We start from the raw sequence: 15497 nt of genomic DNA on the forward strand, positions 1-15497 counted from the left end.
TAACGTTTAAGGATATGTATACGCTGAGTATCACTTTTAGAGTATCAAATTAACTTATAACTTCTCTAAATACTTTTCCTACGAATCGACAGTTACATGAAATTTATATAAAAACATAAAGAATAGTAATGGAGCTGAAGAAAATTAGATAAAGCTTACTAGTTTGAAAACTCATGAATTAACAAATACGGATCTTCGAAGGGATCTAAGTTGTTTTGATATTACCAGCACTATAGTTCAACCTGTCCTGTTAAAGCGTGTCTCATGTGCACATCTAAGTTCATTCCACATAATGTCTTATTTTTTCAGACTGTCGTACATTTTGGTCCCAAATTTAAGTCCGACGATACTAAAAAATATATGATGTTCAGAATGCAGGCATCCCACTACAGGACACACACAGATAAACTGAATAATTTTACTTAAGGTAAGCATTCTGTTATATTATGACGGGGAATCTGTATTGATTATATTAATTTTTTACTACATATTTTTCTATATTTTTTGTGTCTTTTTCTCCATGTCTCCCTGTTGCTTTTTGTCTATGTCTGTCTGGGTCCCCTTGTCTCCCACAATCTGTCTCTCTCCCTCTCAGTCTCTGTGTCCCTTCTCTTTCTCTGCGACAACATTGTATTAAGCCGGCGACATATTAAGCAGCTGTCCCTGTAATTCCCAGACAACGCAGAAAATATTTTCTCACAAAAATACTGCAAAAAAGTTTCGTCCAAACAATATTTCTGCCGACAACGGAAAAGCCGGAAGAAATGAACACAGGAATCACATTCAGCTTAGCATTAATCTAATTTAACTTTCAATTTAACTCTGCTAGATGAAAAATGAAGATGAGGAGCTGGAGGAAAGGATTAAGGATTAGTTATACCTAATAATTAATCCTACCTGGATTACAACTCGGGTGTGGAGGTAGGTTTTCTGGAGGATAATTTCTTTATTATTAATCTCTTTAATATATGTTGGTCATAAGATTGTGCAGGTGTGTGTACTATATAGGTGGACCTGGTGGCTGAGTGGACAGCGCTCGGGATTCATAGTCTTAGGGACCGGAGATCAATCCCAGGCGATGGCGGAAAAAATGGGAAGAGTTTATTTCACCCTGATGTTCCGGTTACCTAGCAGTAAATAGGTACCTGGGAATTAGACAGCTGCAACGGGCTGCTTCCTGGCTGTGTGTAGAATAATAACAAAATATAATAATCACTCGATTGATTGAGAGTTGAGAGGCGGGCTAAAAGAGCCAGACCGCAGCCCCCCACAAGTACAACTAGGTAAATCTACACACACACACACACACACAACTCTCCATATACTCACACACCTCCTCTCTCTCTCTCTCTCTCTCCCCCCCCCCTCTCTCTCTCTCTCTCTCCCCCCCCCCTCTCTCTCTCTCTCTCTCTCTCTCTCTCTCTCTCTCTCTCTCTCTCTCTCTCTCTCTCTCTCTCTCTCTCTCTCTCTCTCTCTCTCTCTCTCTCTCTCTCTCTCTCTCTCTCTCTCTCCCTCCCCCTTTCTCTCCCTCTCCCCCTCTCTCTCCCTCTCCCCCTCTCTATCCCTCTCCCCCTCTCCCTCCCTCTCCCCCTCTCTCTCCCTCTCCCCCTCTCTCTCCCTCTCCCCCTCTCTCTCCCTCTCCCCCTCTCTCTCCCTCCCCCCTCTCTCTCCCTCCCCCCCTCTCTCTCCCTCCCCCCTCTCTCTCCCCCTCCCCCCTCTCTCTCCTCCTCCCCCTCTCTCTCTCCTCCTCCCCCTCTCTCTCTCCCCCTCCCCCTCTCTCTCTCCCCCTCCCCCTCTCTCTCCCTTCCCCCCTCTCTCTCTCCCTTCCCCCCTCTCTCTCCCCCTCCCCCTCTCTCTCTCCCCCTCCCCCTCTCTCTCCCTCACCCCCTCTCTCCCTCCCCTCTCTCTCCCTCCCCTCTCTCTCTCCCTCCCCCCTCTCACTCCCTCCCCTCTCTCTCTATCCCACCCCTGTCTCTCTCCCCCCCACTCTCTCCCTCCCCCCCACTCTGTCCCTGCCCTCTCTCTCTCCGTCCCCTGTCTCTCTCCCTCCCCTCTCTCGCTCCCACCCCTCTCTCTCTTCCTCCCCCCTCTCTCTCCCTCCCCCCCTCTCTCTCTCTGTCTCTCTCTCTCTCTCTCTCTCTCTCTCTCTCTCTCTCTCTCTCTCTCTCTCTCTCTCTCTCTCTCTCTCTCTCTCTCTCTCTCTCTCTCTCTCTCTCTCTCTCTCTCTCAAACACACACACTCATAGGGAAATCATGGAAGGGAGACGAACTCTGACTGCCAAACGCAGGAGGACATTCACAACTGGAACAAACACAGAGGATGGGGTGGAACAGGAAGCCTGGATGAAGGAAGTACTCCAGCAAATGCAGAATGAATTCAGTGAAGGACTGAGGGTAATGAGGGAGACATTAGCCAACCTGCAAGATGATTTAAGGGCAGCAAAGGAGGAGATAAGATGCCTAAAGGAGACTCTTCCACAATACCAGGCACAAACCGTACCCCAGGGAGATGGGAATGCTACTGTGGAGGGGACCACCACAACCCAGATCTCATTTGCTGAAATGCTTAAAAAGAGCCCTGAAGCTAGGTCTGCAGTTAAGGAAGTTGCCATGGAAGTGGCTTCCTCTCAGGAAGCAGCTAGATGTACTAGCCGGCTGATAGAGAGAAATAGAGCAGTAGTAGTAGCAGGCATTAAAGAACAAACAGGGACCAGACCAAAGGAGCGGAGAGACAAGGACAAAAACATGATTAAAGAGATCCTTAAAGAGGTAAGGATGGAGGGAGCTGAGCGAAATGTTGAAAAGGTTTTCAGGCTTGGAAAGTACAACAAGGACAGAGACCGAATGATAAAGGTGGTTTTCATGAGCGAAATCGCGAAAGAGGAACTGTTAGCAAGGAAGTGTTGTCTAAAAGGTGTAGAGAAGTTCAAGAAAATATTCCTGCAGAGGGATATGACAAGGGAAGAGAGAATACGGACAGCAGACGCGAGGAAGGAGCGCAGGGAGAGAGAAGGAAATCAAAGTACCACAACCTAGAACCCTACAATCCCAGAGGGAAGTGGAGAACCCTCCTCAAACAGTGCAACAGCCACAGAGAGTGGGGCACCACCCCCACATTCTACCCAACAGACACCCAACCTGATCCATCCTCTGTCAGCCCCCCACTAAGTACCCACCTAGGGCACCCTTCCCCCACCCACCCCCCTCCCCCCACTCACCCCCCTTCTCCCCCTCACCCCTCTCCCCAGGACCTCCCTTCTCCCCCATCCCCCATGCCCTCCCTTCTCCCACATGCCTTCCCGTCTCTCCCACCCCCATGCCCTCCCTTCCCCCCCTCCCCCCTAAGCCCCCCACTCTCCCCCACCCCACCTAAGTCTTCCCCTCTCCCCCACTCCCCTTAACCCTCCCCTCTTCCTCACCCACCTCAGTCCTCCCTTTTCCCCCACGCCCCCCAAGCCCTTCACTCTTTTCTCTCCCCCCAAGCCCCCCCATCTCCCCTATCCCCCACAGCCTCTCCTCCCCCCATGCTTCCCCAACCCTCCCTCTCTTACCCACCCCCTGTACCCTCCCCCTCTTATCCACCCCCTGTACCCTCCCCCTCTTATCCACCCCCTGTACCCTCCCCCTCTCCCTCACCACCCCAAGCCCTCCCTCCTTCACCAATCCCCCCGTGCCAGGTCCCCCCAGCTACCACTCACCCCAGATCCCAAAGGTCCCCCCCAGAAAAGAAGCAGAAGAGAGTCAGTTTCAGGGTGATGTACTCGAACATAGATGGGATCACAAGCAAGACAAGTGAACTAAGGGAAAGAGCACAAGAATTTAACCCAGATGTAATCGGACTCACTGAAACAAAACTCTCTGGAATCATAACGAACGCCGTGTTTCCCCAGGAGTACACAGTAATAAGGAAAGAGAGGGAAGGTAGGGGAGGAGGCGGAGTGGCCCTACTCATGAGAAGGGAATGGAGTTTTAAGGAGATGGCCATCCCAGGCTGTGAGGAGTTCAGAGACTACATAGCAGGCACCATGACAATGGGAGGACCAAGAATAGTAGTAGCAGTAATATACAACCCTCCACCAAATGACAGGAGACCCAGTCAAGAGTATGAAAACAACAACAAGGCAGTTGACACTAATTGAGAGGGCAGCCTCTGCTGCCTGTAGAAATAGATCCCACCTGCTCATCATGGGCGACTTCAATCACGGAAAGATTGACTGGGAGAACAAGGAACCGCATGGAGGCGAGGATACGTGGAGAGCCAAACTATTGGAGGTGGTGACAAGCAACTTTTTAACCCAGCATGTCGGAGAACCCACAAGGATGAGAGGCAATGACGAACCAGCGAGACTCGACCTAGTCTTCACTCTGAACGACTCCGACATAAGAGAAATCGGTTTTGAGGACCCAGTAGGAATGAGCAACCACAGTGTACTGGTGTTTGAGTACTTGATTGAAGAAGGGTTATTGAACTCGAGGAGGGATACTGAAACCAAAAGGTTAGCATACCGAAAGGGAAACTATGAGGGGATAAGAAAATTCCTAACAGATATAGCATGGGAAACAGGGCTCAGGGGAAAGACGGCCCAAGATATGATGGATTACATCACGCAGAAGTGCAAGGACGCAGCAAACAAGTTTGTCCCAGTCCAAAAGGAAAACAGAGAAATGAAGATGAGAAACCCATGGTTTAATCAGAGATGCAGGCTAGCTAAGCAGCAAAGTAAAAGGGCATGGAGAAACTATAGGAATAACAGGACACTGGAGAGCAGAGAAAGATACCAGAATGCCAGGAATGAATATGTCAGGATGAGAAGAGAGGCAGAAAGACAATACGAAAATGACATCGCAAGCAAGGCAAAGACTCAGCCTAAATTGTTGCATAGCCACATTAGGAGAAAAACAACAGTAAAGGAACAGGTTATGAGATTAAGGATAGGGGCAGAAGGATTCACTACAAATGACAAGGAGTGTGTGAGGAATTGAATAAGAAATTCCAGGAGGTCTTCACCTTAGAGCAAGGAGAAATTCCAGAGGTAAGTGAGGGAATAGCTAACCAGGAACCACTGGAAGAGTTTGAGATTACCAGTGGGGAAGTAAGGAAGTGTTTACTAGAGTTGGACGTGACGAAGGCTATAGGCCCAGATGGAAGCTCCCCTTGGGTTCTAAAGGAAGGAGCAAGAGAACTGTGCCTACCACTCTCCATAGTGTATAACAAATCACTGGCAACAGGGGAACTGCCAGATATTTGGAAAGCAGCTAACGTAGTCCCGATATACAAGAAAGGGGATAGACAGGAGGCACTGAACTACAGGCCAGTGTCCCTAACCTGCATACCATGCAAGCTGATGGAGAAGATTGTGCGAAAAAAACTAGTGGAGCATCTGGAGCAAAGGAACTTTGTAACACAGCATCAACATGGGTTCAGGGATGGCAGGTCCTGCCTCACAGGGTTACTTGAATTCTACGACCAGGCAACAAAAATAAGGCAAGAAAGAGAAGGGTGGGAAGACTGCATATTTTTGGATTGTCAGAAAGCCTTTGATACAGTGCCACACAAGAGGCTAGTGCGAAAGTTGGAGATGCAGGCTGGAGTGAGAGGGAAGGTACTCCGGTGGATAGAGGAGTACCTAAGCAACAGGAGACAACGAGTCTGTGTGAGGGGTGAGGTCTCAGATTGGCGAGACGTCACAAGTGGAGTCCCGCAGGGGTCAGTCCTTGGACCTATACTGTTTCTGGTATATGTAAATGATCTCCCAGAGGGTATAGATTCGTTCCTCTCAATGTTTGCCGACGATGCAAAAATTATGAGGAGGATTGAAACAGAGGATGATAATAGGAGGCTACAAGATGACCTGGATAGACTGAGTGAATGGTCCAACAAATGGCTGTTGAAGTTCAACCCGAGTAAATGCAAAGTAATGAAACTAGGCAGTGGAAACAGGAGGCCAGGCACAGGATACAGAATAGGAGATGAAGTACTTAATGAAACAGACAGAGAGAAAGATCTAGGAGTTGATATCACACCAAACCTGTCTCCTGAAGCCCACATAAAGAGAATAACGTCTGCGGCATATGCGAGGCTGGCTAACATCAGAACGGCGTTCAGGAACCTGTGTAAGGAATCATTCAGAATCTTGTACACCACATATGTAAGACCAATCCTGGAGTATGCGGCCCCAGCATGGAGCCCGTACCTTGTCAAGCACAAGACGAAGCTGGAAAAAGTCCAAAGGTATGCTACTAGACTAGTCCCAGAACTAAGAGGCATGAGTTACGAGGAAAGGCTGCGGGAAATGCACCTTACGACACTGGAAGACAGAAGAGTAAGGGAGGACATGATCACAACCTACGAAATCCTCAGGGGAATCGACCGGGCAAACAAGGATGAACTATTCAACACTGGTGGGACGCGAACAAGGGGACACAGGTGGAAGCTGAGTACCCAAATGAGCCACAGAGACGTTAGAAAGAACTGTTTCAGTGTCAGAGCAGTTAGTAAATGGAATGCATTAGGAAGTGATGTGGTGGAGGCTGACTCCATACACAGTTTCAAATGTAGATATGATAGAGCCCAATAGGCTCAGGAATCTGTACACCAGTTGATTAACGGTTGAGAGGCGGGACCAAAGAGCCAGAGCTCAACCCCCGCAAGCACAATTAGGTGAGTACAATTAGGTGAGTACACACACACACACACACACACACACACACACACAGACCTAGATAGACTGAGTGAATTGTCCAACAAATGGCTGTTGAAGTTCAACCCGAGTAAATGCAAAGTAATGAAACTAGGCAGTGGGAACAGGAGGCCAGACACAGGATACAGAATAGGAGATGAAGTACTTAATAAAACCGAACAACAGAGAAAGATCTAGGAGTTGATATCACAACAAACCTGTCTCCTGAAGCCCACATAAAGAGAATAACGTCTGCGGCATATGCGAGGCTGGCTAACATCAGAACGGCGTTCAGGAACCTGTGTAAGGAATCATTCAGAATCTTGTAGACAACATATGTAAGACCAATCCTGGAGTATGCGGCCCTAGCATTGAGCCCGTGCCTTGTCAAGCACAAGACGAAGCTGGAAAAAGTCCAAAGGTATGCTACTAGACTAGTCCCAGAACTAAGAGGCATGAGTTATGAGGAAAGGCTGCGGGAAATGCACCTTACGACACTGGAAGACAGAAGAGTAAGGGGGGACATGATCACAACCTACAAAATCCTCAGGGGAATCGACCGGGTAAACAAGGATGAACTATTCATCACTGGAGGGACGCGAACAAGGGGACACAGGTGGAAGCTGAGTACCCAAATGAGCCACAGAGACGTTAGAAAGAACTTTTTCAGTGTCAGAGTAGTTAGTAAATGGAATGCACTAGGAAGTGATGTGGTGGAGGCTGACTCCATACACAGTTTCAAATGTAGATATGATAGAGCCCAGTAGGCTCAGGAATCTGTACACCAGTTGATTGACGGTTGAGAGGCGGGACCAAAGAGCCAGAGCTCAACCCCCGCAAGCACAATTAGGTGAGTACAATTAGGTGAGTACACACACACACACACACACACACACACACACACACACACACACAGGGAGGGAGGAGAGGGCCATGGCGGCAGAAGCAAGGAAGAAGAGCAGGGCGAAAGGGGGAAAATCAGGAAACCACAGCTCCCAACACATCACCCCCAGAGGCGAGGGGGGAACCCACAACCAGCTACCCAGTAACACGAGTGGGGAGGGCAACCCCACCGCCCTTCTCTGCATAGAAAACCCCCCATTCCTTCTTGTCCTCCCGCCCCGTTCACCCCATACCCTCCCTGTCCTTCCCCCTTGTAGGGGCCTCGTAGCCTGGTGGATAGCGCGCAGGACTCGTAATTCTGTGGCGCGGGTTCGATTCCCGCACGAGGCAGAAACAAATGGGCAAAGTTTCTTTCACCCTGAATGCCCCTGTTACCTAGCAGTAAATAGGTACCTGGGTGTTAGTCTGCTGTCACGGGCTGTTTCCTGGGCGTGGAGGCCTGGTCAAGGACCGGGCCGCGGGGACACTAAAGCCCCGAAATCAACTCAAGATAACCTCAAGATGACCCCCCTTCACTTGACCCCCCACCCCTCATCCCAGTATCCTCTGCAACCCTGGTATCCACCTCACAAATCCTCACACCCATGGCACAGCTTCCTCCACCAGAAGAACATTCACCAAGGAGGAGATTTGAGAAGAGACAGAAGAAAGTGAGCCTCAAGACAATGTACACTAACATGAATTACAAATAAGGCAAATGAACTTGGAGAATGGGTACTAGAGGAAAACCCAGACAAAATAGTTCTCACAGAAACAAAGCTAACGAAAACAATAACAAATGCAGTGTTCCCACAGGACTATTATGTTATGAGGAAAGAGAGAGAAGGAAGAGGTGGTGGTGGTGTAGCTCTGCTGGTAAGAAAAGGCTGGGATTTTGAGGAGTATGTTGTTCAGGGATGTGAAGGTTTCAGTGACTACATAATAGGAACAATAACAACTGGAGAGCAAAAAATTATAGTCGTAGTCATATATAATCCACCACCAAATGACAGAAGACCCAGACAGAAATATGATAGAAACAATATGGCCACCATTATCATAATAGAGAGAGCAGCTTCTGTTGCTAGCAGGAATGGATCTGGACTACTAATCATGGGAGACTTCAACCATGGGAAGATAGATTGGGAGAACAGAGACCCGCATGGAGAACCAGAAACATGGAGAGCTAAGCTGCTAGACGTGGCAACAAGAAACTTTCTAAGCCAGCACATCAAGGATCCAACAAGAATGAGAGGAGAGGGTGAACCAGCAATGCTTGATCTGATATTTACCCTGAATGAGTGGGATATAAGGGAAGTCAAGATGGAAGCGCCCTTGGGAATGAGTGATCACAGTGTATTGAACTTTGAGTACCTGGTAGAGCTAGGAATTATCCCCCCCGAAAAAGAACTAGGAAACAAAAGGCTGGCATACCGAAAGGGAAATTATGAGGAGATGAGAAGCTTCCTAAGGGAAATACCTCGGGACACAGACCTCAGAGCTAAGTCTGTACAAGATATGATGGACTATGTCACCCAAAAGTGTCAGGAGGCAGTAAGCAGATACATCCCGGCCCAAAAGGAAAAATCCGACAAACAAAAGAAGAATCCATGGTATAATAGGGCATGTATGGAAGCAAAGGTACTGAACAAAAGGGCGTGGAGGAACTTCCGGAATAACAGAAAACCAGAAAGCAGAGAGAGGTACCAGAGAACCAGGAATGTGTATGTCAGGGTGAGAAGAGAAGCAGAGAAAAGTTATGAAAATGATATAGCAAACAAAGCCAAGACCGAACCAAAGCTACTCCACAGTCACATCAGAAGGAAAACAACAGTGAAAGAACAGGTAGTGAAACTTAGAACAGGCGAGGACAGGTATACAGAGAATGACAAAGAGGTGTGTGATGAACTCAACAAGAGGTTCCAAGAGGTCTTCACAACAGAACAAGGTGAGGTCACTGTGCTAGGAGAAAGGGACGTAAACCAGGCGGCCTTGGAAGAGTTTGAAATTACGAGAGAGGAGGTCAAGAGACACCTGCTGGATCTGGATGTTAGAAAGGCTGTTGGTCCAGACGGGATCTCGCCATGGGTACTGAAAGAGTGTGCAGAGGCACTTTGCTTGTCACTCTCCATAGTGTATAGTAGGTCACTAGAGACGGGAGACCTACCAGAAATATGGAAGACAGCGAATGTGGTCCCAATATACAAAAAGGGCGACAGGCAAGAGGCACTGAACTACAGGCCAGTATCCTTGACTTGTATACCATGCAAGGTGATGGAGAAGATCGTGAGAAAAAACCAGGTAGCACATCTGGAGAGAAGGGACTTCGTGACAAATAGACAACATGGGTTCAGGGAGGGTAAATCTTGCCTGACAGGCTTAATAGAATTCTATGACCAGGTGACACAGATTAAGCAAGAAAGAGAGGGCTGGGCAGACTGCATTTTCTTGGATTGTCGGAAAGCCTTTGACACAGTACCGCATAAGAGGCTGGTACATAAGCTGGAGAGATAGGCAGGTGTAGATGGTAAGGTGCTCCAGTGGATAAGGGAGTATCTAAGCAATAGGAAGCAAAGAGTTACGGTGAGGGGTGAGACCTCCGATTGGCGTGAAGTCACCAGTGGAGTCCCACAGGGCTCTGTACTCGGTCCTATCTTGTTTCTGATACATGTAAATGATCTCCCGGAGGGTATAGATTCATTTCTCTCAATGTTTGCGGACGATGCCAAAATTATGAGAAGGATTAAGACAGAAGAGGACTATTTGAGGCTTCAAGAAGACCTAGACAAACTGAAGGAATGGTCGAACAAGTGGTTGTTAGAGTTCAACCCAACCAAATGTAATGTAATGAAGATAGGTGTAGGGAGCAGGAGGCCAAAAACAAGGTATCATCTGGGAGAAGAAATCCTTCAGGAGTCAGAGAAAGAAAAAGACTTGGGAGTTGATATCACGCCAGACCTGTCTCCTGCAGCACATATCAAGAGGATAACATCAGCGGCATATGCCAGGCTGGCCAACACACGAACGGCATTCAGAAATTTGTGTAAAGAATCATTCAGAACTTTGTATACCACATATGTCAGGCCAATTCTGGAGTATGCAGCCCCAGTCAAGGATAAGACTAAACTGGAAAAGGTTCAAAGATTTGCTACCAGACTAGTACCCGAGCTGAGAGGCATGAGCTACGAGGAGAGACTGCGGGAATTGAACCTCACTTCGCTGGAAGACAGAAGAGTTAGGGGGGACATGATCACTACATTCAAGATTCTCAAGGGAATTGATAGGGTAGATAAAGACAGGCTATTTAACACAAGGGGCACACGCACAAGGGGACACAGGTGGAAACTGAGCGCCCAAATGAACCACAGGGATATTAGAAAGAACTTTTTTAGTGTCAGAGTGGTTGACAAATGGAATGCATTAGGAAGTGATGTGGTGGAGGCTGACTCCATACACAGTTTAGTGTGTGGATATGATAGAGTCCAATAGGCTCAGGAATCTGTACACCAGTTGATTGACGGTTGAGAGGCGGGACCAAAGAGCCAGAGCTCAACCCCCGCAAGCACAACTAGGTGAGTACAACTAGGTGAGTACACACACACACACACACACACACACCCACACACACACACACACACACACACACACACACACACACACACACATACACACACACACACACACACACACAGGGGTGAGGGGTGAGACCTCCGATTGGCGTGAAGTCACCAGTGGAGTCCCACAGGGCTCTGTACTCGGTCCTATCTTGTTTCTGATATATGTAAATGATCTCCCGGAGGGTATCGATTCATTTCTCTCAATGTTTGCGAACGATGCTAAAATTATGAGAAGGATTAAAACAGAAGAGGACTGTTTGAGGCTTCGAGAAGACCTAGACAAGCTGAAGGAATGGTCGAACAAATGGTTGTTAGAGTTTAACCCAAGCAAATGTAATGTAATGAAGATAGGTGTAGTTAGCAGGAGGCCAGATACAAGGTATCGTCTGGGAGAGGAAATTCTTCAGGAGTCAGAGAAGGAAAAAGACTTGGGGGTTGATATCACGCCAGACCTGTCTCCTGCAGCACATATCAAGCGGATAACATCAGCGGCATATGCCAGGCTGGCCAACATACGAACGGCATTCAGACACTTGTGTAAAGAATCATTCAGAACTTTGTATACCACATATGTCAGGCCAATCCTGGAGTATGCAGCCCCAGCATGGAGTCCATATCTAGTCAAGGATAAGACTAAACTGGAAAAGGTTCAAAGGTTTGCCACCAGACTAGTACCCGAGCTGAGAGGTATGAGCTACGAGGAGAGACTACGGGAATTAAACCTCACTTCGCTGGAAGACAGAAGAGTTAGGGGGGACATGATCACCACATTCAAGATTCTAAAGGGAATTGATAGGGTAGATAAAGACAGTCTATTTAACACAAGGGGAACACGCACAAGGGGACACAGGTGGAAACTGAGTGCCCAAATGAGCCACAGAGATATTAGAAAGAACTTTTTTAGTGTCAGAGTGGTTGACAAATGGAATGCATTAGGGGGTGATGTGGTGGAGGCTGACTCCATACACAGTTTCAAGTGTAGATATGACAGAGCCCGATAGGCTCAGGAATCTGTACACCTGTTGATTGACGGTTGAGAGGCGGGACCAAAGAGCCAGAGCTCAACCCCCGCAAACACAACTAGGTGAGTAACTAGGTGAGTACACACACATACACACACACACACACACACACACACACACACACACACACACACACACACACACACACACACACACACACACACACACACACACACACACACACACACACACACACACACACACACACACACACACACACACACACACACACACACACACACACACTCACACACACATAGCGCAGGCCCTCAGCGTGCCTCTGGCAATGATCTTTAATGAGTCACTCACGTCGGGAGACTTGCCCAGTTGCTGGAAGAAGGCAAATGTCGTGCCGATCTTCAAGAAAGGTGATAGGGAGGAGGCACTTAACTATAGACCTGTATCACTGACAAGCATCCCCTGTAAAATACTGGAAAGAATAATTAGGCTACGACTGGTTGCACACCTGGAGAACATTAGGTTTGTGAACAAACATCAACATGGGTTCTGGACAGGGAAATCGTGCCTAACAAACCTTCTGGAATTCTATGATAAAATAACGAGGATAAGACAGGACAGAGATGGTTGGGCAGACTGCATATTTCTGGACTGCCAAAAAGCCTTTGATACAGTACCGCACATGAGACTGCTGTTCATGCTCGAGAGGCAGGCGGGGGTGGGGGGAAAGGTCCTAGCATGGATAAGGAACTACCTAACAGGAAGGAGCCAAAGAGTTACGGTAAGGGGCGAGAAGTCGGACTGGCGAACAGTAACAAGTGGAGTACCACAAGGATCGGTGCTGGGACCAATTCTCTTTCTTGTATATGTTAACGACATGTTTACAGGCGTAGAGTCCTACATGTCGATGTTTGCGGATGACGCAAAGTTGATGAGAAGAGTTGTGACAGATGAGGATTGCAGGATCCTCCAAGAGGACCTGAACAGGTTGCTGAGATGGTCAGAGAAATGGCTACTGGAATTCAACAAGAGTAAATGTAAAGTTATGGAAATGGGACTAGGAGACAGGAGACCAAAGGGACAGTACACAATGAAGGGGAACAGCCTACCTGTAACGACGCGCGAAAGAGACCTGGGTGGGGACGTAACACCTAATCTATCTCCTGAGGCACATATAAATAGGATAACGACAGCAGCGTACTCTACACTGGCAAAAGTTAGAACATCATTCAGAAACCTAAGTAAGGAGGCATTTAGGGCGCTTTATACTGCCTACGTGAGGCCAGTCTTAGAGTATGCCGCCTCATCATGGAGTCCCCATCTGAAGAAGCATGTAATGAAACTGGAAAAGGTTCAGAGGTTTGCAACGAGACTCGTCCCAGAGTTACGAGGGATGGAGTATGAGGAGCGCCTGAGGGAACTGTACCTTACGACACTAGAAAGAAGAAAGGAGAGGGGGGACATGATAGGAACGTATAAAATACTCAGAGGGATTGACAGAGTGGACATAGACGAAATGTTCACACGGAATAGTAACAGAACGAGGGGACATGGATGGAAGCTTGAAACTCAGATGAGTCACAGAGATGTTAGGAAGTTTTCTTTTAGCGTGAGAGTAGTGGGAAAATGGAATGCACTTCAGGAACAGGTTGTGGAAGCAAATACTATTCATAATTTTAAAACCAGGTATGATAGGAAAATGGGACAGGAGTCATTGCTGTAAACAACCGATGCTCGAAAGGCGGGATCCAAGAGTCAATGCTCGATCCTGCAGACACAACTAGGTGAGTACAACTAGGTGAGTACAACTAGGTGAGTACACACACACACACTCAAGCAAATGTCATGTAATGAAGATAGGTGTAGGGAGCAGAGACCAGATACAAGATATAATTTGGGAGATGAAATACTTCAAAAGTCAGAGAGATAAACCTGGGGGTTGATATCACGCCAGACTTGTCCCCTGAAGTCCAAATCAAGAGGATAACATCAGCGGCATATGCCAGGTTGGCTAGCATAAGAACGGCCTTTAGAATCTTGTGTAAGGAATCATTAAAAACTTTGTTTGCCACATATGTCAGACCAACCCCTGGAGTATGCGGCTCCTGCATGGAGGCCATATCCAGTCAGGCATACGACTAAACTGGAAAAGGTTCAAAGGTTTGCCACCAGACTAGTACCCGAACTGAGGGGTATGAGCTACGAGGAGTGACTACGGGAATTAAACCTCACGTCACTGGGAGACAGAAGCTTTAGGGGGGACATGATCACAACATATAAGATTCTCAGATTTTTTTTCATTCTGAATTTCATTCAGAATTCTCAAGAGGAATTGATAGGGGGTAGACAAAGACAGACTATTTAACACAATGGGCACACACTCTAAGGGACATAGGTGGAAATTGAGTGACCAAATAAACCATAGAGACATTAGAAAGAATTTTTTCAGTGTCAGAGTAATACACAAATGCATTGCATTAGGAAGTGATGTGGTGGAGGCTGACTCCATACACAGTTTCAAGTGTAGATATGATAAAGCCCACTAGACTCAGGAACCTATACACCAGTTGATTGACAGTTGAGAGGCGGGACCAAAGAGCCAGAGCTCTTTGGTCCCGTACTAGGTAAGTACAACTAGATAAGAAAGTACACACACACAAAAGAAGCACTGAAGCAGAAGCAAAAGCAATGTTCCTGCCACTTTCCATGATGTATAACAAATCACTGGTAACAGGTGAACTGCCAGAAATTTGTAAGACGGCAAATGTAGTCCCGATATACAAGAAAGGGGATAGACAGGAAGCACAGAACTACAGGCTAGTGTCCCTAACTTCCATACCATGCAAGCTGATCGAGAAGGTTTTGCGAAAAAAACTAGTGGAACATCTGGAGAGAAGGAAGTTTGTGACACAACATCAACATGGGTTCAGGCATGGCAAGTCATGCCTCACGGAATTATTTGAATTCTAAAATGAGGCAGCAAAAAATCAGGCAAGAATGAGAGGGGTGGGTGGACTGCATATTTTTGGATTGCCAGAAAGCCTTTGACACCGTACCACACAAGAGACTAGTGCAAAAGCTAGAGATACAGACAGGAGGGAAAGGGAAGGTACTCCGTTGGATAAGGGAGTACCTAAGCAACAGAAGACATCGAGTCACTGTGAGGGGTGAGGCCTCAGACTAGCAAGACGTCACCAGTGGAGTCCCGCAGGGTTCAATCCATGGACCTATGCTGTTTCTAATATATGTAAATATTCTCCAAGAAGGCATTGAATCGCTCTCTCATTATTTCCAGATGATGCAAAAATTATGAGGAGGATTAAGATGGAGGAAAATAG

This window comes from Procambarus clarkii, chromosome 9 (assembly GCF_040958095.1).
Source record: "Procambarus clarkii isolate CNS0578487 chromosome 9, FALCON_Pclarkii_2.0, whole genome shotgun sequence".
Taxonomy (NCBI): Eukaryota; Metazoa; Arthropoda; class Malacostraca; order Decapoda; family Cambaridae; genus Procambarus; species Procambarus clarkii.